The sequence below is a fragment of the Euprymna scolopes genome, chromosome 21 (assembly GCF_053919585.1).
Source record: "Euprymna scolopes isolate OS-2025 chromosome 21, ASM5391958v1, whole genome shotgun sequence".
In the NCBI taxonomy this organism is placed as follows: Eukaryota; Metazoa; Mollusca; class Cephalopoda; order Sepiida; family Sepiolidae; genus Euprymna; species Euprymna scolopes.
In genome coordinates this window covers 38589427-38615926 of record NC_136502.1, presented here as the reverse complement: position 1 = coordinate 38615926, position 26500 = coordinate 38589427, and the positions used below count along the sequence as shown (strand labels likewise).

General features: G+C 30.7%; 1 protein-coding gene across 3 annotated transcripts in view; it reads left to right on the top strand.

The window, feature by feature from the left end:
- LOC145242127 (synaptic vesicular amine transporter-like) overlaps positions 1-26500 on the top strand; it is an 802797-nt gene that overhangs the window by 118705 nt on the left and 657592 nt on the right. The window contains exon 1 of one of the 3 annotated variants that reach the window (XM_080105050.1): positions 16634-16689. The exons of the other annotated variants lie outside the window; for them this stretch is intronic. The gene's annotated coding sequence lies outside the window, so the exon portion shown is untranslated. Of the gene's footprint in view, positions 1-16633; positions 16690-26500 lie in introns of those variants that run through there. 3 annotated transcript variants of the gene reach the window in all.

Sequence of the window (26500 nt, the reverse complement as noted above, 5' to 3'; positions counted from 1 at the left end):
ATCATTTTACGTGAAATTTATACGCAAAACTTGTTTCCCAGTCTAAATTCTCTGGTGATTGTTTTTTGATCCCCTGACAAAAGGAGGGTGGACCTGTAAATTCACCCTCGTCCGTTCGTCTGTCTGCACTTTTCTAAATAACTACGCCTTGGAAATTTTGCACAAACATTAAACATGATATAAGTAAAAAATTAACAGATTGTATTTCCGGGAAAACTCCAATTGCCTCCCTAGGAGTGGTTTTCGAGTTAAAATGGCTAAAATTGACACTTTTGTGCTTATTAAAAAAAAATTGATGCCTTGGATTTTTATAAAACTTTCTGAAAAGTTGTAACTAACTGATTTCTATATAATTTTGTTTGTCTATACTTCGCGATGACTCTTGGGTGTGCCCCAGGAGCTCTTTTAGGGCTAATAAAAACACTCCATTTTTGGGACTATTTTACCATATTTGTCCAAAATTTTCTGTATATGTATATTTAGCAGTTTTGCATGGTGCTGAACTCCAATTTAAATATGTTTAGGCTTTGGGGACTTTGGGGGCTAAATGGAGTGGGTGCAAATGATGGACTTAGTCATTTTTTTTTTGCATGGTGCAAAACTCAAATTTACATATGTTAAGGCCTAAAACTGCACCTTTGTTCATTTTCACCAGGGTTTAACGTCCCCAAGCAGCTTTAGGGATTAAATAGTGGTGGTGGGGAGCAATGCTAAACTTAGTCATTTTTTTATGCCTCATACACTGTGCACTCGCTGGGGATCGTGCATGCTTCACTATTTTTTTCCAGTTTTGAAGTTGTTCACACGAATTCAGCTAAAAACGTAGAGTCTCCTTTTTGTGGGCGTTTTAGCTGAGTGTGTTAATCTAACAAGTTTTCATTATTATTATTATCATTATTATCATTATTCGGGTGGATTAAAACATATGAGGAATTTTGGAACGGCCCTAGTATTTCCTATATTTCTCTCTATATAAAGTGATTTTATCTGTGTGAGGAAAGGTTTCTACCAAATTCCTCTGTCAATTTTTGGTCTACAGACTCTAAACTTGATATACAAAAGATTTTGGCCTGTGCAAAAAATGCGATTTAGTTTTTAGCCAGTAAAAATGGCTGCTAAGTGGTCAAAATTGACAAAAACCTGTGACTTGGCAGGCGTAAGTCAACTTAATGCCTATCTTCTACGCATGTTCAAATATAAATTTAACTGCCTTAATTTTAATGCTAGTGTAAGTTATATGTAGTGTGTGTATGTATAAATAAATGCGATTGTCTTCTTATAATGTGGAAGATAAAACATTAGGCGTTTTCAAATACAAAGAATTTACCAAAATTTTAGAAAGCCATTACGTTTTGGATAATTTTTGAATAAATGTATAACATTTCGCAACGTTGCTACCAAGACGCGTGTTAATCAACGTTCACGACCATGCAACCATGCAATTTACAAGGTTTTCGGCTCTTGACCTTTGCAGTTCGGTGAGAAAATTCCTGCCAAGTTACGAGGAAGTAAACTAACTGCAAAATGTCAGCCATCTTCAACTCGCCACAAAGCTAACAAAACTGCATGTTGGTTGAGGCGGATAAGAGTTGAGCTGCACGTGTTTATGTTCCATATTAGTCATGGTAGAAGTGCTGTTAGTTTCAGAGGATCAACGGCTCAATTATTGATAGAAAAGACTATATACAGGAGATATAGGTAGATAGATGTTGAACTGAACGTGTTAATATTTCAAGCAAGTCATAATAGTAACGTTGATATTTTTTATATAATCAACGTTTAAATTGTTGATGGACAAGGCAATGTCTTGCGAAATAGATGTAGGTTCAAGTTGAGCTGCATGTATCTATGATTCAAGTAAGCAATGATCGTAAATACTGATATCGTCACCGTTAACCGCTCAATTATTGATAGAAAGCATATTTTTAAATATATAACAATACTCAAGTTCAGCTGCATGTATTAATGAGTCATGCTACGTTGATATTTTTATATGATCAGCAGCTTAATTCTTCATTGATAATATATTAGAAAATGAAGATGGAGTCAAATTGAGCCACGGCTATTTATACTTCAAGAAAGTCATGAGCATATCGGTCATATTTTAATGTAATCAACGGCTTGAATAATTTATATATATTAGGAGACAAATGCATATATTTACGTCTAAAGCAAGTCCTAGTGGTTACGCTGATATTTTCATATAATTAGCGACATATGCATTTATTTTTTAAAATATGCATTCGGAGAAAGGTTCGGGTTCAAGTTGAGTTGCATGCTTTATTGGTTTCTGTGAAGTTATGATGGTAGCGCTGGTATTTTTATATGATCAATGACCCAATTCTCAATTGAAAACACAATGTGTTGGAAAGTAGAGGCAGGTCTAAGTTGAGCTGCGCATATTTGTATCATGCCTAGGAAATTTCACACAAACGTATTTTATGTATCTGGCAGTGTTCTTAGATAGGTTTGTATCGGAATGTCTTCGATAATCGAAAAAATCTGATTAAATAAAGAACATGCGATTTTAACTAAAGTTAACACCTTACACAGCCTAACGTCACAAGTGTATTTGAGAAGTTATATTACCACACAAAGCAAAAGGCCTGGTATATAAAATGAACAGCAGGTTCTTTGATATGATAGTGGCGCGTTCGAAATGAATTTTTCTGTTTAGAGCACGTGAACTATTATATTTAACTTTAGCATTTTAAACTTCAATTTAATCCATTCAAACATATCCAATATAAAATATCCTTCAAATCGTTTTTTTTTAATTACTATTAAGATTTATTGAAATAAAAAAATCTATTTTGGAAATATTCTATATTGGATAAATTTGTGTGTGTGATGTTTGATCTTAGTTTGACAGGACCGCAGCAAGCGTCGAGGGACTTTGCTTAAATAAATCCAAATATTTTTTCTGCATTAAATCTGGGAGCCAAGAGGGTTGGAAGATAGAAAAAGCGGTGTAAGATTGTTTGTAGGAGCGGTACGAAGCGGCATGAAATTGATCACATGCGAGCCGGGTGCACTTGGAATAGACGGAGAAATAGAATAAGGGTTGGTATGGAAATGTCTCAAAAAGTGAACGGCGTCATCACACTGACGAGCTGTGAATAATAAGAATGGTGCGTCGCGAAAGTCATGCGCATAACTGCCAAAACAATAATGTGTGATCGAATTGTGATAAGGATGTGTGGATCTACAATGGAACTGTCTTCTCATATCAGAACCCAGTAATGAACCCTATGGAAATCCGTATACTCAATCCGAGTGACGGTCGTGATTATGAGCATAACAGTTGTGTGTATTCTGAATGCACGTATGAATACTAGCAAGGAGATTCGACGTTGTCCTGGATTGAATGATGATTAACGAATGTTTTACCCCCCCCCCGATTCCTATTGTCATCGAAATCGGTGAAATCAACACTTTTTCAACCAAATCGATTGCCTGCTCTAGTTAGGGACCCATCACGGTGCATCGGTAGGGAAGCTTCACATGCCTCTCCACAGTGATTTCATCCACAATATATTGTAGACTACATTACACTTTATGGAACCTATTGTAGTTTTATAAACTTATTTATTTGATATATAATGGCTTCAATTAAAGTTTTAAACTGCAAAAGTTAAGTATCGTGGTTCAATTGTGCTTTAAACAGAACCATTCATTTCGAACGCACCTCTGTCATATCAAAGAACCTACTGTTGATTTTATATGCGGTGTCTTTCGACTTGTGTGATAATAAAACTTCTCAAATGCACTTGTGATGTTAGGCTGCATAAAGTGTTAACGTTTGTCAAAATCATCTGTTTCTTCTTTCATCAGATTTTTTTAATCATCGATACTTATCGAAGACATTCCGATACAAAACCTATCTAAGAACACTGCCAGATACATGAAGTACATTTTTGTAAAATTTCATAAAACTCGGGCCAGCTGTTTCGGAGTCCATATAGAACTCTTACTTTCACATACACAGTTTGGTTATATATATATATATATATATATATATATATATATATATAACAATAGAAAAATGCGAGCATGATAGTAATATGGTTAAACTTAAACATGGAAAAGTAAAGGACTAGTTGTTAAAACTGGAAAAGAAAAGGACAAGATATTCTAGTAAAAAAATATAATAAATTTACTAGCGGAACCTGCGGAAATTTCACAGAGGTATCTTTCTTATGTAATATATTGCTGCTCGCCATTCTGTGGGCGTTCAGCATGAACGAAGACACCATTATATGATTCTAACCCTTTTGTTAAAACTGTATCGCCCCTCCTCTTACTAAAATAACAACTTTGATATATAGCCCGGGCTGATTATTTCATTACAAACACACTAATCAATTAACTCACATTTCATTATTTTTCATAATTCTTGCATATGTTATAATTTCGACAATTATATTTTTAACGCACATTATCCCCCTTACTAAAATATTAACTTTGATATATTGTCTCGGCTGATTATTTTATGACAAACACACCAATCAATTAACTCACATTTCATCATTTTCATAATTCTTGGATATGTTACTAATTTAGACAATCATTTTCATAATTTTAACCCACATTATCGCCCAACCTTACTAAAATATTAACTTTGATATATTGCCTGGGCTGATTATTTCATTACAAACACATCAATCGATTCTGCTATGTACGTTCCACTTATCTTATCTAATCCCGGGTGATGCCGCATATTTTCCTAGTACAAATCTTCCACCTATCTCATTCAATCCTGGGCGACGCTTGGTGTTCTGCTAGTATATATTTGCACTTATCTAATCCAATTCCGGTACTGACTTGATGTCAGCCACCCTACTGTTAAAAATATACGTGAAATAATGTAATGTCTAAATCGTAAACGGTTTGAGCCATTTCCGGGATTTCATATACCCCACCCCACTATTAAAAATATATTTGAAATAAAGTAATGTTTAAATCATAAACTGCTTCAATAGCTTTTCGAAATTAATACATAAAAATGTTAACACGGCCAGGGATTAGGCAACAATTACTTCAACATGAATTTCTGAGTGTAGTACCAGTCTCAGCATTCCAGTGGCTTAATAAGAGTTTTGCAATTATTGCCATCAGGACATTGAGGACGAAAATCTAAACTCAGAATTACTTGATACATTTACGTGATTTCTGGAAGGTTACAAATAAGCCCCCAGCGTGCACTGATCCATTTACCTGATTTTTGGAATCAGCAGTACATGTATGTGCTTTTTGGAATATGATATCTTATGTCAATGTAGTACATCATAAATATTATATGCATCTTTTTTTAAAAGAAGATAATAACGTCATCACCGGAAGTAAACACGTCAGACTATCATTCCCCCTACTCGAAAAAAATAGGGGATTATGCCTGAGATCTCATTAAACACTCACAAAATCCATTAACTCACATTTAGTATAATCTATCGTATTAATACGATAGCGTGTGTGTTCTTAAATCTCAACCAATTACGTTTGCAGGAAAGCGTGACACACAAAAGAACACACACGCTATCGTATTAATATATAGATAACTTAAAATATTGCAGCATTAAGAATTGATTATATAATGTTATAAATTGAATAAAAATGCTGCAATATTTTAAGTTATAAATTTATTCTATTTTTTACTAGAATATCTTGTCCTTTTCTTTTTCCAGTTTAAACAACTAGTCCTTTACTTTTCCATGTTTTAGCTTAACCATAATACTTTCTATGCTCGCATTTTTCTATTGTAACCCCTGATTTTTCCAGGGTTCCAATAAATTCACTTGTTCTTTGTTTAATTTCAGTCTTATTTTTTGCCCCCATAAACACATATGTAATAACAATGTACGGCACTAGTCTGCTTTGAATAAAATCCCCCCAATCATTTCCCTTTCGTGCTTTCATTAGTGAATTAGTAGTAACAGTAGTCGCTGAAGCGACGGGGTTGCTATGGAAGCCAGTCATAAAAAGCGTCGCTCACCTCCTTATATTTTTTATGATTTTTAACAGCAGAAAATTCATAACTTTTCTTTTACTGAACGAAAATTGAAATATTTATTTTCACAATATAGCTGAGAAGGTGATCTATAAATTGTAATAATTATTTGAAATTTGGTCGAAAAATGAGTGAGCGGTGAAGCTTTTAAGCTATTCTAAATGACTAAAACTGCCACTTAACCATACATTCAAACACTACCGTGTTTGAATGATATATGAAATAATCACATTGACACACCGATTCTCGTCAGATCACCGAAATTAAGCAACGTTAAGCCTTGCTAGTACCAGATGGGTGACCATTTGGGAATTCTAGGTGCTATATGTGCTTTCCGCTTATCTCGGCATTGTTTCCAGTCGTCCTGAACCTCCACTTGTCACTCTCAACTCAGGAGAGGTGGGGTTGGAGATTGCGCAACTCTTGCCACAAAAATTTCACGTAGACACCCTTACAGTGGGTATCCATAGTCAGTCAAGACTGAAGGAAGCCATATAAAATGTCAAATTCTTGCCCTAACCATATTTAAATATATTTTCTTATTTCTCTACCATCAACCACCTTAACTCCGAATAAGCAGCGTTCCGAGCCTTTCCCGGTAGTAATAATAATAATGATGACATTTATTAATATTACTATATTTCGTCTTGTCATGCTTCCCGCGAAACAGCCCGTGGGAGAGTCACTTGAATAATAACGCCGACATCCATCCTTATCTTGACGCTACGAACGACTAAAGGGAAGAAAAATAAGTCAAAATGCACAGTCATGTTCGCCTCTTTCATTTCATTGATGAACTTCCTGGCCCTTGGCCGTATGGCGCGCAGGCGCACTGTCCGTCCAATTCACAATTTCCGGTCCGTCCTCAAATAGAAGAAGTCCGGTTCGTTCGACATTTCCTTTGTCTGGCCGGACGATTGGCTTTTCCGAATAATTTGTTCATCAGTCTTTGTCTTCGATTTTTTTTTCTTTTTTGAGGGCGGAGGTGGGGGGGGGGTGAAAGTCATAGACTTACTTTAGATTTTGCCCTGATGGTTTAGTGTCGATGGGGGGCAAAGGATGAAGGGTCCAGATATCGGGATAAATAAACGGTCAAGTTATAACCACGTTTTTATATCCGATCTTTTTTAATAGAAGCGTCTCTGTTATATATGACTAGCCTGGTTATCCGGCGTTGCCCAGGCGTGTGATCAAGTGTTGAAGTCTTTGTAGCATCTTCCCTTTAAAACGTGTCTCTGTATATAACCTATCTCTCATTTCGATTCTCTCTTGCTCGTCTCCTTTCTCCCCCTCCTCCCCCTTCCCTTTTGCCCTGTATAATCCTCCCCTTTTCTTTCCTTGCCCCTTTTCTTCTATCTCTCCTCTTTCCTGTTTCTCTATTCCTACCTCCTTACCCTCTCTTACTCTCTCTCTTTTCTTTTTTATTTCTCTGACAAATGGAAAAAGTCGTTAACGAATTACATAATTACTAATATAAAAAATCGTTAACGAATTACTACATAATTACTAATATAAAAAATCGTTAACGAATTACTACATAATTACTAATATAAAAAATCGTTAACGAATTACTACATAATTACTAATATACAAAAACGTTAACGAATTACTACATAATTACTAATATAAAAAATCGTTAACGAATGATTACATAATTACTAATATACAAAAACGTTAACGAATTACTACATAATTACTAATATAAAAAATCGTTAACGAATTACTACATAATTACTAATATACAAAAACGTTAACGAATTACTACATAATTACTAATATAAAAAATCGTTAACGAATTACTACATAATTACTAATATACAAAAACGTTAACGAATTACTACATAATTACTAATATAAAAAATCGTTAACGAATGATTACATAATTACTAATATAAAAAAACGTTAACGAATTACTACATAATTACTAATATAAAAAATCGTTAACGAATTACTACATAATTACTAATATACAAAAACGTTAACGAATTACTACATAATTACTAATATAAAAAATCGTTAACGAATTACTACATAATTACTAATATACAAAAACGTTAACGAATTACTACATAATTACTAATATAAAAAATCGTTAACGAATGATTACATAATTACTAATATACAAAAACGTTAACGAATTACTACATAATTACTAATATAAAAAATCGTTAACGAATTACTACATAATTACTAATATACAAAAACGTTAACGAATTACTACATAATTACTAATATAAAAAAATCGTTAACGAATTACTACATAATTACTAATATACAAAAACGTTAACGAACGATTACATAATTACTAATATAAAAAAAATCGTTAACGAATTACTACATAATTACTAATATACAAAAACGTTAACGAATTACTACATAATTACTAATATACAAAAACGTTAACGAATTACTACATAATTACTAATATACAAAAACGTTAACGAATTACTACATAATTACTAATATAAAAAATCGTTAACGAATTACTACATAATTACTAATATAAAAAAATCGTTAACGAATTACTACATAATTACTAATATAAAAAAATCGTTAACGAATTACTACATAATTACTAATATAAAAAAATCGTTAACGAATTACTACATAATTACTAATATAAAAAAATCGTTAACGAATTACTACATAATTACTAATATAAAAAATCGTTAACGAATTACTACATAATTACTAATATAAAAAAATCGTTAACGAATTACTACATAATTACTAATATAAAAAATCGTTAACGAATTACTACATAATTACTAATATAAAAAAATCGTTAACGAATTACTACATAATTACTAATATAAAAAAATCGTTAACGAATTACTAAATAATTACTAATATAAAAAATCGTTAACGAATTACTACATAATTACTAATATAAAAAAATCGTTAACGAATTACTACATAATTACTAATATAAAAAAATCGTTAACGAATTATTACATAATTACTAATATAAAAATCGTTAACGAATTACTACATAATTACTAATATAAAAAAATCGTTAACGAATTACTACATAATTACTAATATAAAAATCGTTAACGAATTACTACATAATTACTAATATAAAAAAATCGTTAACGAATTACTACATAATTACTAATATAAAAATCGTTAACGAATTACTAGATAATTACTAATATAAAAAAATCGTTTTAAATGTCAACTCCTCTAACTAATTCTTTTCATGATGATCCCCTAAAAGAATGTTTTAAAAATGTACCTGTATTTTGCCTTAGGCAGTGTCGTAAAAGAATATATTAGAGTTGTGGTCGTGTCTTGTGTAGTTTTTGACTTGTAACTTAATGCACAGACACATCAACGGACAGACAACTCTCATTTCTATGATAGGCTAGCAAATATATGCTTTCTCTTGTCGCATATTTTTGCTAAACTGGCAGACACACTCATAATATAAAGGACATTTTTAGAATTATATAATATTTATACAAACTAGCGGGACCTATGGAAATTCCACAATGGCCTCTTTCATATGTAATATACTGCTGCTGGGCATTTTGTGGACGTTCAGCGTGAATGGAGACCCCACGATATTATCGTAGTCCTTTTGTTAAAACTGTTAAAGTATTTATCTAAGTAATCTGATTAATGTGTTATATAATAAGTGTTCTTGAGTGTTCATATTGTGAGATAGGGAAAGGTCTTATATATAAAGAGAGATAGGGTACATTTTAATACAGAGCCGGAACATGTAATTCAATGAGAACGGGATATTTAGATATATAGATAGACAGAGAGATAGTTTGACATTTATACTTTTTAACAGTTCTGGGAATGGGAGTGTATCTATAAACATTGACACATATTTCTTTACCTATTTTTGAGATGAGAATTTATAGTCTTTTATCATAATGAAGGGACATTCATTATTTATAATATCTGAGAGGGAGACGCATTCTTAAGATGATAGAGACACATTCTTAGAGGAGTTTATACACAGTCTTGTTAATACAAATTGAGTGGAACACAAGTCTATAATACAAATTTACAATACCTTTCTGTTGAATAACATAACAAGAAGACGCAAATACAAAATTATGAAGTTGTTTGTTTATTCCATTCGACCGGTCAATGACTTTGCATCAAGGAATTCAAAGTCTCTACATGATTTCCTTCTAATCTTCGCTTCCAAGGCGGAATGTCAGCTCTGTTTGTCCGACCCTGTCCGACGTCTGACTTCTCTTTTCTCCCCTGATTGACTGACTGACGTACTGACCTAAAGCTCTCTATATTGAGAACTCATGACGTCAAACACGTACATATCGGACTCGTGGCCTGCCATGCCTCCGTGTCTAAGCATGCATTGTTCCTCACATGTTTTTACAAATCCGATTTCTCTAACCTAATTTTTGATTAACCCACTTTACAAATAAGTATAACATTTTCCATTGTTCGTTTTTAAATTCCTTATTTAAATTTCATTTCATTAACGGAAACAAAATTGCATTATCACATTCCTTTTTCAATAAAGATATCTAACTATTTTATGCGAACTAAACAATGGTTAATTCTACATTCCATTTTCAATAAAATTCTGTATTATTTATTTTAACATGATCGGAATTCTCAATTCCAATCCTAACTTCGCAGGTTCGAAATCTCGGCTATCCTATCTCATATTTACACACTTACAAGAAGAGGCTACTTGTTTTTTTAACAAATGTAGTTTCAGAATATAGATGGTTATTACGGTTTATCTCTAATATCCTTATAAGAGTCTGTGACATATTTCCATTGTATGGACGCCCAGTGCGAACGGAAACCCCACAATATCATTTCACCATCTTTAGACAGAACAGATATTACCTTTGGATCCTAACCAGAAGGTCAAGAAAGTATATTTTACTTCCACGTACGGCCCAAAAGCGACATAATTTTTATATTTTAATTTTCTTTTACGTTGCATTTTCAACTATCATAAGGAGATCCTATTTATTAAAAAGGATAACATACTACGAACATAAAATTATATACTAATTTAATGTTCGTAGTATGTTATCACTTTCTATCCTTCTTGTTAATAAATAGGATGTTCCGATCGAATAATATATAATCTGAAAACGTTAAAGGTACTACGACATTAATACATATAGATTTATAAGAAAATCTATATAGCCCAGTTCGTAGAACATCAGACTGAAGATCTGGAGGTTTCGGTTTCGAGTCATAGCATGCATTTAATTCGATGTGGATTTTGTTTTTATTTATTATTAATGCAATATTTTCAATTTATAAAGGAAGGTAAGATATTTTGATATCGAAAGAAGACGAAATTCGCAATGTATTATATTATTTTTAAAAACGTGTGTGTGTGAAAGAGAGAGAGAGAGAGAGATAGATAGAGAGAGAGAGACATATAATAATTCCGAGGAAGTCTTGAAATATAGATGAAACCTTGGTAAAGCTATATGATATCATTATTATATTTCTTTAAATCTGTTTGTCTCTCTCACTTTTCTCAGAAATTTCTGAGTAAATCTGTCTAAAACGTCTTGTGTCAACGGCTGTAACTTTTGCCCGTTTTAAACCGGCTTAAAAAGTCTAAACAATTTTTGTTTTTCATTTTTTTCGCCATGGTGGAATATTATTTCGATGATTTTTATCATATAATAAATAATAATATAGATAAATATTTATACATAATAAAACAATAATGAGCAGGCCGTTGAGTTCGAGTAAGATTATTTGAATTAGGTAAAGTAAGTTTGTATAGTCAGTTAAACTCTTTGTTTTCTCTCTTCTATGGTTTATATATATCCAGTTATGGGTTAATTAATATTATTATCCGTGGTGATGCTCCCTATTGTTTATATTGAGCTATTCTAATTTTCTGTTTTATTAGTAGTGTTGTTCCGTTTGACTCTTAAGAGAAAGAGAAGGGTGAGACTCTTGAAAGATAGAGAAAGAACAAGAGAGAAACATTTATGTGAACTAAGAGCGAAGATAGATAGATAGATAGATAGATAGAGAAAGAGAGAGAGAGGTTAAACATTACTGGATGGACGTAATAGATGAGAGGTAAGTGACTTAATGTACAAATTGAAAATTATGACCAATCAGAACAATTAAAATAGATAAAAACCAACTCCATCATAAAACCAATGAATCTATTAACATGTACGAGGGACATTCCAAAAGTAATGCCTCCTATTTTTTGTTCCGCCCAAAAGAGATCAGAGGGGATTGCAAATTGCGTCGTTATGATGACTGAACTTATGCACTCATGATCTGCAAGTTTCACTTCCATGTTCCATATAACGACAGTATGAGACTCCAAGAAAGTAACCTTTGTCGTGCGTCAGAAGCAGAGATACATCATTGAATTCCTCTGTGCAAAAAAATTTGAATCCACCAACATTCACCGACGCCTATTGAACATTTTGGAAGCCGATGCAGTTGATGTCAGCATTGTTAGGAGATAGGGTCGTCGAGGCGGGAGAGATGTGAATGACAAAGTGCAATCCATACTTTTATGAGCGAGTCATAAAAAGGTTGCTCGTTTTAATTGTACCACTCCTGTCTTTGTAGCTCTTCAACGTTTAGTTTTGAGTTAACAGTAGGTGGGCTTACTTTTGGAACGACTCTCGTATCTTGTGTGATTAAAATACAGTGTAGGAACTTTATAAAGTTCAATCAATTACAGCAATGACATTGATTTTCATATACAAAATGGACGAACTTCGAATGTCCATGCGATATACTACCTAATTTGCATATTGCTTTACCAAATAAATTTATAATAATTTAAAGAAATTTATAAAACACAATAATATAAAAGACATTGCATGAATGTTTTTTTTTTTTTTTTTAATAAATATTATTTTGGTGCAAAAATAATGTTTTTTGACGTTTAACTTCAAAAGATCATAACTCCTTTCATAATAAACTTTATTAATCGAAATAAGAACCGTTAAAATAAACACATTTTTGCCAACAAGAAACAAATTCATTTATCACATTAGCATAGAAATTTGGAGTTCTTGAAGCGATGAAATCATTGAAGGCCGATTCGGCATCATCTCGGCTTTTAAATCATTTTTCTCACAGGAATTTGTCGAAATGCTTAAAGTGATAATCTGTGGGCGAGAGGTCCGGTGAATATGGCGGATGAGGCTGTCTTATAATCCAATTAAATATGATATTTTGATTTATGCCGATTACCTGAGTATTATAGAATCAATCTTCTATTGAATATTATATATTACGAGAAATAATTATTCAATATCCTTCCCAAGAGTTTAGTTGTGCATATTGCACACATATATAAAACCCACCATGCCAGGTATGCTATACACTTACCTCCATTATCTATATCAAAGCTATATTCCTCCTATATCACAGAGATCAATTTAGTTTTCTCATTCCCCCCAACAGTCTCACTATTTTATCACTCACTGCACAATTATTTTGCTCCTAATGAAACTATCGCTAGATGTCGCAACCCTATTGTTACCTAGCATCTTCTCTAACCTTCGAAATACCATGGTACAAAGAGTTCTCACTTATCCTACACCCCTAATAGAGGTATCACTCTTCTTGAATACATGAATCTCTCTCTCTTTCTCTCTCTCTATTTTTTTTTATATCATACTTTTTCTTTATTGATTCCTATATAAGCTCTAAAGCAATTTGTTCAACTTTGTATTATCCCGATGTCTCCTCTTCAAGAATTGATCTTATTCTGTTTCTTTTAACTAATTGCATATATATATATATATATATATATATATATATATATATATATATATATATATACTGTGTAAGCAAAATCAAGACTTCAAAAAGGGTGTTGATGGCAACAAAAAGTGTATTTCATTTTACGTTACAATTCTTTTCATGCCCGGTCGACAATTTCAAACATTATATCATTTGAAATTTTTCAAAAACCCGCATTTCTTCAGAATTTATGTATAAAAACACTCTTGACGATAGAATATTGTTTGAAGAGAAAGAAAAGAAAGAAAAATTCCCTTAACGGAAAAAGAACCATGTCAGATACATTTACCCTTGAGATAACCTCCGTGGAAAACCCATTTAAATATTAATATATCACCTAATTTTCGTATCCTTTTTTAAGAACAAAGTCATTTCCACAAAATCCCTTAGCCATTTAAATATTTTTTTTTTATATATCCCATTCGTTGAGTTCTTAAATTAGATTTCACTATTTCTCTATTTCACATAATTATTTTTTTTAAAGAGAATTTTTAAAATTTTTATTTCTATATTTATAATATGGTCATAAAAACCTTGCATTAACGTTACGGTTAATTTTAGTTTCGTATTAGTGGCTAGTGATGTTTACAAATTATCGCTTGTTTTAATACTTAGATTTAAGACCATTTTAGGTTTAATGTTTAATTAAATATGAGAATAAAGAAAGACTGCATTATATATATAAATGCTTATACAACATTACGAGTAAAGGATTGTAATCTATTACCATTATTTAATGTTTTAATATTCATTATCATTCTAATTAAACATTATGAAATATGATAATTTTGTAGCTTACTTTTTAAGTCATCTCTTTTTGGCTTAAAACTTATTGATATATGAAAATTACTGGAATACACGAACTCACTATATTACATACAAGTCTCTCTGTCTCTCTCTCTCTCTATATATATATATATATATATATATATATATATGATATTTAATGCATCAACTTTCAGTATTTTATCAGTGTTTAATACGTAAGTAGAACTAGGTAATAAATTACGAAAAATATATTTGTGGCAATATTTGAGCCACATATATTTCATATCTGTAGATCAAAATGCACATATACATATATATAAAATATATTTATATAATGTTATCATTTGATGGTCAAATACAGGAGAAACACCGTAATGCTGAACAGAAGACGTTGAGTGTCTGTCGCTCTTCTATCACTATTTTCATGGCAAGTGTTCGACTGAGCTCCAATCTATGGTCCCTCCTCGCCAGTCCTTTACACACAAAACTCCCCCCACTCGTCTAGCCAAAATCACTATCAATAAATTCCCCCACCCTCTATCTTTGCCTAAACCTAAACATGGATTCCATGAACAAAGCTGCTTCCTTAGAACTGCCCACATGAGGAACTCTGTTCTACTGGTCTGCTTTCCAGCTGGATACAATATTATCTTCCAGTCCAACGTAAACAAGTTCTTTTCAGTTGTCCTCGTAAATGATCTAATTATATCAAATTACTTCTACAAACGATTATTACGCAACTGTCTCAATGACTACAATACACACATTAACCCTAATCTTCGAGTGGCCTCCGGACTTTGGTATATGGTATCCCCCTTGTAAAAAAATGATTACTTGCAAAGTTAGAAAATGGTCTTTGCATTCCGTGGAAGAGCTGCTATTAAATATGAAATTACGATAACACAGCCGATAAAACTGTCAATAAAATCTCCCGTCGATCACGCAGAAATAGGATCTCTGATCCACGCAAGTGTCTCTGGTAAAATAGCCAATCGCTCATCAAGCTAATCAAAGGTGGGACATCCATTATTATGCTATTTTTTTTTCACCATTCTATTTCTGAATAGGTCGTTTTGTTATTAGAAGGATCGTGTTACTGTTGCTGCTGTTCCTCGCTTTATCATTGGTCAATTTCGGAAATGTAAACGAGGTCAATAGGTGCGATCTGAGGAACGCTAATATATGCCGTTGCGACTTGTTTTTCGAGTTTCGATCCGGATATACGAGAAAGAATCTCATTGGTCAGTGGATTTATATGACCTTGATCTATACGACATAATTGTGTTGACACGCCGGTTCGTGCTAGATCAACTAAGTTAAGTAACGTTTAGCCTGATCAATGTTATAGTGGTGACCATTTGGGAATAATTTATTTAAAACAAAATATTTATTAAAAAAAGTATTTGTTTCACAATATAATTCTTTAATTTTAAGTAAATTATTTTTTTAAATTATTTTTTATTAAATTCAAAAATTTTTTTACTAAATTATTTTTTATTAATTTTTATTGAATTTTTTAATATTACTAATACCAGATGTGTAACCATTTGGGAATACTAAGTGCTGTATGTAGGATAACATCGAAATCTCCTGCAAAAATCTAACGTCGTGATCTCCTCTGACGGGGATATACATGCAACTGGAAACCATATGTGAATTTAATATTTCCTTGCGACTTCCTCTTTCGGAGAAAGCCAATTCAACCTCCCCCCCCGCCCCCACACACACTAAAATACTTTATTTCTTTTCGTCTTAACTAATATCCATTCCAAATTTTATATCGACTGGCTTACAGAATTTTTCAGGCGTCCATCTTGGATATATCCCAGTGTGTCTGCTAATCGAAAAAAGAGTTTTTCTTTCTCGTTCCATATGTAATATTATATTAATGTTAATCTCATTACGTTCAGCATATTGTAATCTAAAAAACAAAAAACAAAAACAAAAAAAATATTTAATTACTATTTATCGTCTTCCCAATAAATTGCATGGGTCGGGGAAATACACGTTTACCCATACCTGTTTAGATTTCCAGATTATTTCCAGATGATTTCCTTTATGATTATGAACCATGATTGTTATCGTTTTGTTTTTGTTTATTTGCAGGTAAGTTGCAGTATTTTGAAACGGTTCCATTCTCATGAAAAAGGCGTCTTTGAAAAGTGAGTCACCTTCTGTCATATCATTTATTTTCTTAAAACTCATATTGAAAGTCAGCGTAAAGTACAGAATAGTTAACAATCGAGAACTCGTAAAAAAAAAAACGTTAACCACAAATAATATATATATATATATATATATATATATATATATATATATATATATATATATATATATATATATATAAACGCTGTAGAATTAATTTTATTACTTATCTGTATAATTTTAACGTGTCGGAACTAAGATTCTTTTTAATTTTAAAACAATTATTTCGATGAAAGCTGTCTTATCGTCACATAAAAAACAATGACCGCCAAAAATTATCGCTTAACTTCGTGATTATATGTAATTTTTACAATATTTTTTTGTTTTGTTTGGGCGGAGAGTGCTTTCCACTCAAACTTAGGGTTAGTCATATGATAAGTAATAACTTAAAAATTAACTTTTCTGGATGAATTTAGGACAAAAATTAAAAAAAAAACTGTCTCAGTCTATAAGGAGTCTCTTTCACTGACTGAGAATTAAAAAATGCAGTATCAGAACAGATACTACACTTTGCTCTAAGCTTAAAGGCCAACTAGGATGTCAAGAAGAGTTAAATTGTAATTGGCCTTGTGTCAGACATGATTGATCCAAATTTCGGATGTTTTAGAGGTAGTAACAATTACTTTGGGAATGGAATTTCCTGAAACAATGTGTGAACATAACTAGTCGTTAAAACTCACGGCCTTCTTTCTAGTTTACACACTATCAGCGTCAGTAGGTTTTGTATTTTACACCTCTACGTTGGCTTGTTTAGTACGTCGTGTTCTGCATATTCTGTCAAATCAGCAGAAGGTAAATGTTTCCAATAAAAAATACATTTTTTTTTTACATAATGCGAGACTATGAAATTTTTATACATTTACATTTTTTACATTTTTTTTACACAAGGCCAAATTATGAAATTTTTATACAAGGCCGAACTATGGAAATAATTTTAAAAAGATTAAATCTAAAATATTTACAAATCTTTGTTAAATTACATCTTTTTTTTTTTTTTTTTTACTTTTTGAGAGAAACGCAACTTTGGTTCACATTGCACACGTTTAACTCTTAAAAAAAACTTCTTCAGCTAATATACTTCAGCTAGTTTTCGGTTTTCATCTTTTATAATTATTAGGGCTGTGACAACAGCATATTCTTTTCATTGTTTTGACTCTCGAGTATATATATATCCGGCACAGTTAGACTCAACTAATCAACCGAGAACCACATCACTCTATATAAAAATATATAAAATATTAACGGATTACACTCAAGAGTAAAAACAATGAAAATAATATGCTGTTGTCACAGCCCTAATAATTATTGGGTTTTTTGTTTATTTATTAACTTTTTTTTACTTTAGTTCAATTAGTGAGAGTCTTATGTGGTGGTTCCTACAGTGGCGTAGCAAAGTGCGTGTAGAGGTGGCGGTGGGTATTTTGAGGGGATAAAAATAGAAAATCGAAAAAAAAAATTAAGATAATAAAAAGCTAAAATCTGAAATTTTATACCAAAATAAGTTTTTAAAGTCGTAATGTTTTTTTTTTTATATTTCGTGCGTGTAATACAGTTTTCCAACGGAGGAAAGTTGCTGATGGACTGAACTTGGATAGTGTTATTAATAACTTTGCCGAAAAAAAAAAAACTGAAAATTTTATTTATAAATTTTAATCTTGCAGTTGTTCTCTTAAAAAAATTTTTTTAATAAATTTTAATCTTGCAGTTATTTTCTTAAAAAAAATTATTTATAAATTTTAATCTTGCAGTTGTTCTCTTAAAAAAAATTTATTTATAAATTTTAATCTTGCAGTTGTTCTCTTAAAAATTTTATTTATAAATTTTAATCCTGCAGTTGTTCTCTTAAAAAAAATTTTAATAAATTTTAATCTTGTAGTTGTTCTCTTAAAAAAAATTATTTATAAATTTTAATCTTGCAGTTGTTCTCTTAAAAAATTTTTTATGAATTTTAATCTTGCAGTTGTTCTCTTAAAAATTTTTTTTATAAATTTTAATCTTGCAGTTGTTCTCTTAAAACATTTTTTTATAAATTTTAATCTTTCAGTTGTTCTCTTAAAAATTTTTTTTATAAATTTTAATCTTTCAGTTGTTCTCTTTAAAAATTTTATTTATAAATTTTAACATTGCAGTTGTTCTCTTAACAAATTTTTTAATAAATTTTAATCTTGTAGTTGTTCTCCTTAAAAATTTTATTTATAAATTTTAATCTTGCAGTTGTTCTCTTAAAAAAATTTTTTAATAAATTTTAATCTTTCAGTTGTTCTCTTAAAAAAATTTATTTATACATTTTAATCTTTCAGTTGTTCTCTTAAAAATTTTATTTATAAATTTTAATCTTTCAGTTGTTCTCCTTAAAAATTTTATTTATAAATTTTAATCTTGCAGTTGTTCTCTTAAAAGATTTTTTAATAAATTTTAATCTTGTAGTTGATCTCTTAAAAAAATTTTTTTATAAATTTTAATCTTGCAGTTGTTCTCTTAAAAAAGTTTTTTATAAATTTTAATATTGCAGTTGTTCTCTTAAAAAATTTTTTTATAAATTTTAATCTTGCAGTTGTTCTCTTAAAAATTTTATTTATAAATTTTGATCTTGCAGTTGTTCTCTTAAAAAATTTTTATTTATAAATTGTAATCTTGCAGTTGTTCTCCTTAAAAATTTTATTTATAAATTTTAATCTTGCAGTTGTTCTCTTAAAAAAATTATTTATAAATTTTAATCTTGCAGTTGTTCTCTTAAAAAATTTTTTTATAAATTTTAATCTTTCAGTTGTTCTCCTTAAAAATTTTATTTATAAATTTTAATCTTGCAGTTGTTCTCTTAAAAAAAATTTTTAATAAATTTTTTATCTTGTAGTTGTTCTCTTAAAATTTTTTTTATAAATTTTAATCTTGCAGTTGTTCTCTTAAATAGTTTTATTTATAAATTTTAATCTTGCAGTTGTTCTCTTAAAAAAGTTTTTTATAAATTTTAATCTTGCAGTTGTTCTCTTAAAAAAATTTTTTATAAATTTTAATCTTGTAGTTGTTCTCTTAAAAGTTTTTTTTATAAATTTTAATCTTGCAGTTGTTCTCTTAAAAAATTTTTTTTATAAATTTTAATCTTTCAGTTGTTCTCTTAAAAAAGTTCTTTTATAAATTTTAATCTTGCAGTTGTTCTCTTACAAATTTTTTTAATGAATTTTAATCTTTCAGTTGTTCTCTTAAAAAGGTTTTTTATAAATTTTAATCTTGTAGTTGTTCTCTTAAAACATTTTTTTATAAATTTTAATCTTGCAGTTGTTCTCTTAAAAAATTTTATTTATAAATTTTAACATTGCAGTTGTTCTCTTAAAATCTTTTTTTTATAAATTTTAATCTTTCAGTTGTTCTCTTAACAAATTTTTTAATAAATTTTAATCTTGCAGCTGTTCTCTTAAAAAATTTTTTAATAAATTTTAATCTTGCAGTTGTTCTCTTAAAATTTTTTTTATAAATTTTAATCTTGCAGTTGTTCTCTTAAAATTTTTTTTTTATGAATTTTAATCTTGCAGTTGTTCTCTTAAAAAAATTTTTTATAAATTTTAATCTTGCAGTTGTTCTCCTTAAAAATTTTTTTATAAATTTTAATCTTGCAGTTGTTCTCTTAAAAGTTTTTTTTATAAATTTTAATCTTGCAGTTGTTCCCTTAAAAAAAATTTTGTTTATAAATTTTAATCTTGCAGTTGTTCTCTTAAAAAATTTATTATAAATTTTAATCTTTCAGTTGTTCTCTTAAAAAATTTTTTTATAAATTTTAATCTTGCAGTTGTTCTCTTAAAAAATTTTTTTATAAATTTTAATCTTGCAGTTGTTCTCTTAAAAATTTTTTTTATAAATTTTAATCTTGCAGTTGTTCTCTTAAATAGTTTTATTTATACATTTTAATCTTGCAGTTGTTCTCTTAAAAATTTTTTTTATACATTTTAATCTTGCAGTTGTTCTCTTAAAAAATTTTATTATAAATTTTAATTTTTCAGTTGTTCTCGTAAAAAAATTTTATTATAAATTTTAATCTTTCAGTTGTTCTCGTAAAAAAATTTTATTATAAATTTTAATCTTTCAGTTGTTCTCTTAAAAATATTTTTATAAATTTTAATCTTGCAGTTGTTCTCTTAAAAAAATTTATTATAAATTTTAATCTTTCAGTTGTTCTCTTAAAAAAATTTATTATAAATTTTAATCTTGCAGTTGTTCTCTTAAAATTTTTTTTTTATAAATTTTAATCTTGCAGTTGTTCTCTTAAAAATTTTTTTTATAAATTTTAATCTTGCAGTTGTTCTCTTAAAAATTTTATTTATAAATTTTAATCTTGCGGTTGTTCTCCTTAAAAATTTTATTTATAAATTTTAATCTTGCAGTTGTTCTCTTAAAAAAATTTTTTAAAAATAAAATAATTTTTTTTAAAAACAATTTTTGGCGCTTTTACACTATTAGGACGAAATTTTGTACTTGATAAATGGAGATTTCAGATAAAAAAAAAACCCAATGATTTCAGTTGATTTTTTAAAATAATTCTAATAAGTTACAATGGTAGTTTCCAAATGAACTGAATATTACTGAATTATTAAAAATAAAAACAATTTTAATCATGTTAACAGGTGGACATTTCCGTCATCTTGTTTAAATCAAAACAAAAAGTTACCTCCCTTTTCAATTCTCCTGTGTCTTATGATCGTTTTCATCAAATTCAATTTTTTATTTTCTTTAATAAATAATTTTCTACCTTATCGATTTTCGAAAGTTTTGGATATAATCATAAGTTTATTATATTCGTTTGCGTAGCCAGTTAATTTAACTTTTTTTTTTACAATTTGAATTATAGGTTTTTGTTTAGAAAGATCTTTTTTTTTTTGCGTATCCAGTTTGCATAGGCAGTAAAATTAATTTAACATTTTTTTTATGGTTTGACTTATACATTTTGGTTTGGAAAAAAAATCTTTGTTTTTCTTTGATGACGACAGTATATGTGTACTAGTACTGCAATAAGCTGAAAGTCTGGTATTAATAACAGCAGTTTAAAATCATATCCTTGATTGTAATTCCATAAAAATAAATATTTTGATGATTTTCTGTATTTTTTAAGGTTAACGGATTATCAACGGCTAGCGGAAATCTTACGACCGCTCGGGTGGCAAAAATAATTGCTACGCCACTGGGTCCCTGGCTTTGGTAGAGATCATTTTGAACGACGATAGCTTCTTTGAGTGTTACCACGAACCACACCGACGTTTAATATGATCTGGGTATAAAAGTTATGTTTTAGCAAAGGAAGAAATATATATATATATATATTTATTTATTGAAGTTAAATTCTGTAAAAACAACAAAAAAAAAGAAAATATTCAAGTGCAAAAATATGTTTAGATAAAGAAAGTTAGGTTAATAGTCACAAAATCGAAATGTTCACAGTGTTTATAATAAACGTAAATATTATACATATGTGAGTATTTGGCAGCGTGGCATTGTGTATATGCTTTGGTTAACCTTGTTCTTGTTACTGCGTGTATAGCTGTGAGTAGAAATTCGTTTCTGTTCGTTTGAATGTGTACGCGAGGTATAGAAGGTTGGCACGTGCGTCTTTGAGTTCTTTTCGCTTCCCCGCTGGTAGATTTCTTGGCGTTTTCCGTGCAGGTGCAACCAACTTGAGAATTCTGAAGAAAACTGATTTTGCTGATCAGGTCTTATAGGAGTTTGTAAGTTCGCACTGGTTTATTACTTTCACATATATGTTTTACTTTTGGGATGTGAAACGATTTTCATTGGTTGAAAATTATATGAATTAACACGTTTCTGTGAAAACTAACTTTAAGGAAGTGACGAAGATAGCATATCGAAACGAACTGGACGAATAAAGAGGGTAATTTATTTGAGCCATTTGCTTTTTAGCATTTAGCAATTCCGCTACAGTCTCTTTGATCTTCAAGTCTGCTTTCTTCAGCTTCTGTTTCCCTTTGGAACCTTCGATCATATTTTTTATATGATGAAATCGTAAAACCTGGAGCACTGATTCTTTAGTTCAAATTGGATCATAGAATTATACATTTTAATATGAAAATTAAGACAATGTGCTTCTTGTGGAATCTAAAAATCAGGGTCCAGTATTTAAAGTGTAAATCGATCAATGTCATGATGGATGGTATGTTTTCTTTTCTTTTTTTTTTCAAATCGGTTCTGTCCGGGAAGCACTATATTCGAGATATGACCAGACGATGTAAAAACTAATAATCAAAGTTGAATACTACCGAGGCCTCTGTCCCTCTACTTCTCTGTCTGAATATACTATCTGCCTGACCAAAAATGAACTAAACATTTATGTTATTGTTTTTTCTTTTCCTTTTGCAAAACTCAATCATGTTCTACAAAAACAATGAACACTTTATTGCTAAATTGTACTTTACAGTCGTCTTTCAAAAATAAACACTTGTATAGGAAATATTTCTTACTCTTATGGCTTGTCAGCCCAACTGGTCTTCAAAGTACAGGTCTATGTATGGTTCAACAAGTGAATGGGAGTTTATGTCCGTGCGTCGTTTTCCCTTGAGTAAAGAAAAACATTAATTCATGGTTAAAAAATTTATTTATTGCATAAAAAATTATGGCAGTAAAGGATTACCCCCCCTTTTTTTTACCAAATTATTGGATTCGGCATTAAATAACCCCCAAATAGTTTATATGCTGTAAAATAAACAAACAACAAACCACCGGCTTCTCTCATTCGTCCAATTAGAAAATTAGGTTAAAAAGCAAATAATTATTTAGTTATTTAGTCTCTTTGTCCATAAATAAATTTTCTCCAAATAAAACTTAAAAAAAAAAACCCTCCACGAACCTCTTTATTGTGTCGGTCTTTCATGCATGAAAATTTTACTCGTCTAAATTAAACAAACGGGGCGTTCAACAACGACACAAATGAAAAGAAACCATGATGCAGAGAATAAAAAGACTAGCACGCATTAACAGACCGCGCACGTATGTATAAAAATATTTTACGTGGTTTGTTGATCGCTCATGGACAAGAAGGTAAATAATGTGTGCTTGTCTTTTATGCACTTTCTGCTTCTTTTCACGCAGAAAGATTATATAAGAAGACGTTAGTTGAGTTTTCTTCAGGGTTTTATTTGGAGAGAATGGGCTGAAGATAGAGAGAGACACATTTTATCTTAGTTAACTTTAACTCTCTTACTTTCTTACTATCTAAAATGAGTAATGTATATGGATAGAGAGATCGAGACATCATTTCACTTAGATTATCAAGTTTTCTAGATCATTGACAGTGTCTCATTCGCACGGCTTCCAGAGAGAGAGAATGATTTTACAACTTTCATTTCTCTCAGCTCGAAAACGTAACGTCTCTCTGTTTTATCTATAGCGTTTGACTTCTGCCCCGCCATCTGCCACAACTTTACGTCATCTGTCTAAAGGAACGATTCTGTTTGCAGATTATCATTACATGCACTGAATGTGATCCTTGTCAGAATCCACACTAGCTAACTTAATAGCCATTGAGGTAGGGTTCCTAATATGTAATGTTTGTACATCAGTCTCCTCCTCCCCATTGTATCCTATTTGACTCCAGTCCTCATTTCATACTGTGTCTATAATACACGCTTCTCTCCCCCCCTCTCTCTCTCTCTCTCTCTCTCTCTATATATATATATATATATATATATATATATATATATATTAACAATCAAAGATAATAAAGAAAAGACAGACTATAAAGGTAGGAATAGTTCATCAGAGACTAAAGTGAATGTATAAGGCACATTCAAACATAATTCACTTCAAGTTTTGGCTTGCTACGGACAGCAGTCCTCCTATCACCATCGAGTACAACGATGACCACCACCACCACCACCACCACCGCAACAATCAACAGAAATCAGCAACATTTACTCTATTCCCTCGCGCATATTCGACGTCCACCACATCAGTCGAGCTAATCTCTATTTCTGCACACATTTTATCATATGTCAGAATGTTTTTACGTGTTTTGAATTATTTTTGGGTTCTGGTCTACTTGAATATTGAAGGGTCCATGTGATTCTCTTTGTTGCCTTTTGACACCAAGAAGCGGTAGCAATATGGTTGAGGCTGTTATAAGGATTCAAAGTTAATAGCAATGGGAACATGAAAATCGAAGTATCAATTACTCTTGTTGCGAGCGAGATATTCGTTTACAAGCGAATGGGAAGAGACGTTTTAAAATATATATCGTTCTATCTTATTCATATATAATCACAGTCTGTCTCTCGCTCTCCATCACACTTTTTTCCTTCTTCATCTCTCACTCTCCCACCCATATATTTGTATATAGATATATATTCTTATAAAAGAACAAGGTCTTCAACTGTTTTTTTTAGGAAGGCATATCTGTCTTTGATGAGTTGTTTTATGAATTTCCGCTATTCAACGGAGTACGTGTAAGACGTACTATTTTGACATATGAATAAAATACCATGAATGTGAAATAAATCTTCTGATGTTGGAATTATTACTAGCAAAGTTATATATATATATATATATATATATATATATATATATATACTCTGTGTGTGGAGAACGTTGTCATTTCCCCTTATTAGGATATACATGCGACTGGAGACCGCTTGTGAATTTTATATTCCCTAGACACTTCCTCCTTCGGAGGAAGCTGGTTCAATCCGCTTAGGCTTAATGATGCTAGCTGATATATGTTTGACAGAAGCATTAACATGTCGCTACACATTCATGAACATGTTTCGATCAACCAGTTACAAGTAACTAGAGACGATATTACCTATACAAATGTTTCGTTCGTAACTTATGCTTACGTAAAAACAAATAGAAAGTATACCTTGCCCTACTTCGGTGTTGAGCACTCTTGTATTACTTCCGTTAAAATTTCATTGGTTGTTTTAACTTTTGAAAATATTGACCTGGAATTATATACTTCTGCCCGATTAAAGCATCCGTTAAACAATTTAGGTAAACGCATATCTTCTCATTTATTTAGCGATAATTTGGGCTGTGATAACAGAATATTCTTTTCATTCTTTTGACTCTCGGGTATATATCCGACGCAGTTAGACACACTATATTAACCGAGAACCACACCCGTCTATATAAAGAAACCTAAGATATTAACGGATATATACTAGAGAGTCAAACCAATGAAAAGAAAGTGTTGTTGTTACAACCCCAGTGATAATTAAAAACATCACCGTAAGATGACCCATCTCAGAGCGGCTATTCCAACTAGTATACCAATAAATATTTACCGTTTTTACGTAGGGTGCTTTTAAACTTGTTGCGCGCATGCGTGTAGATTAACGACTTTTTTTTTTTTTTGCGTTTGTCACCTTTATTGAAGGTTAATCACCTTTCAACATCCATTTGATAAAACTTACATATGTGAATAATTAAATAGAAATCTATTTACAAATGAGACGCTAGATTCTGCTACCTATCCATTATGCAGTTGTCGAGGGTTCAGGCCCCATCCCACACTCCGCCCTCAACTTGCACGCGATTGTACGTAAATAGAGAAGGGGGGCACACATAACGCGCACACATACTCATCTACTTAATCTGCAATGTCTTGGCAGGTACGCACCAGTGTGCAATATTAGTCTTTAATTACTGCACACAAAAAAACAAACAGTCGACCACTTAATTCGGAAACTCTGTCCACAGAAAAACAAAAGGAAGGAAAAATAATAACAAAACATATAAAACGGTTTTATGCAAACAAGCAGTAATGGACACAGC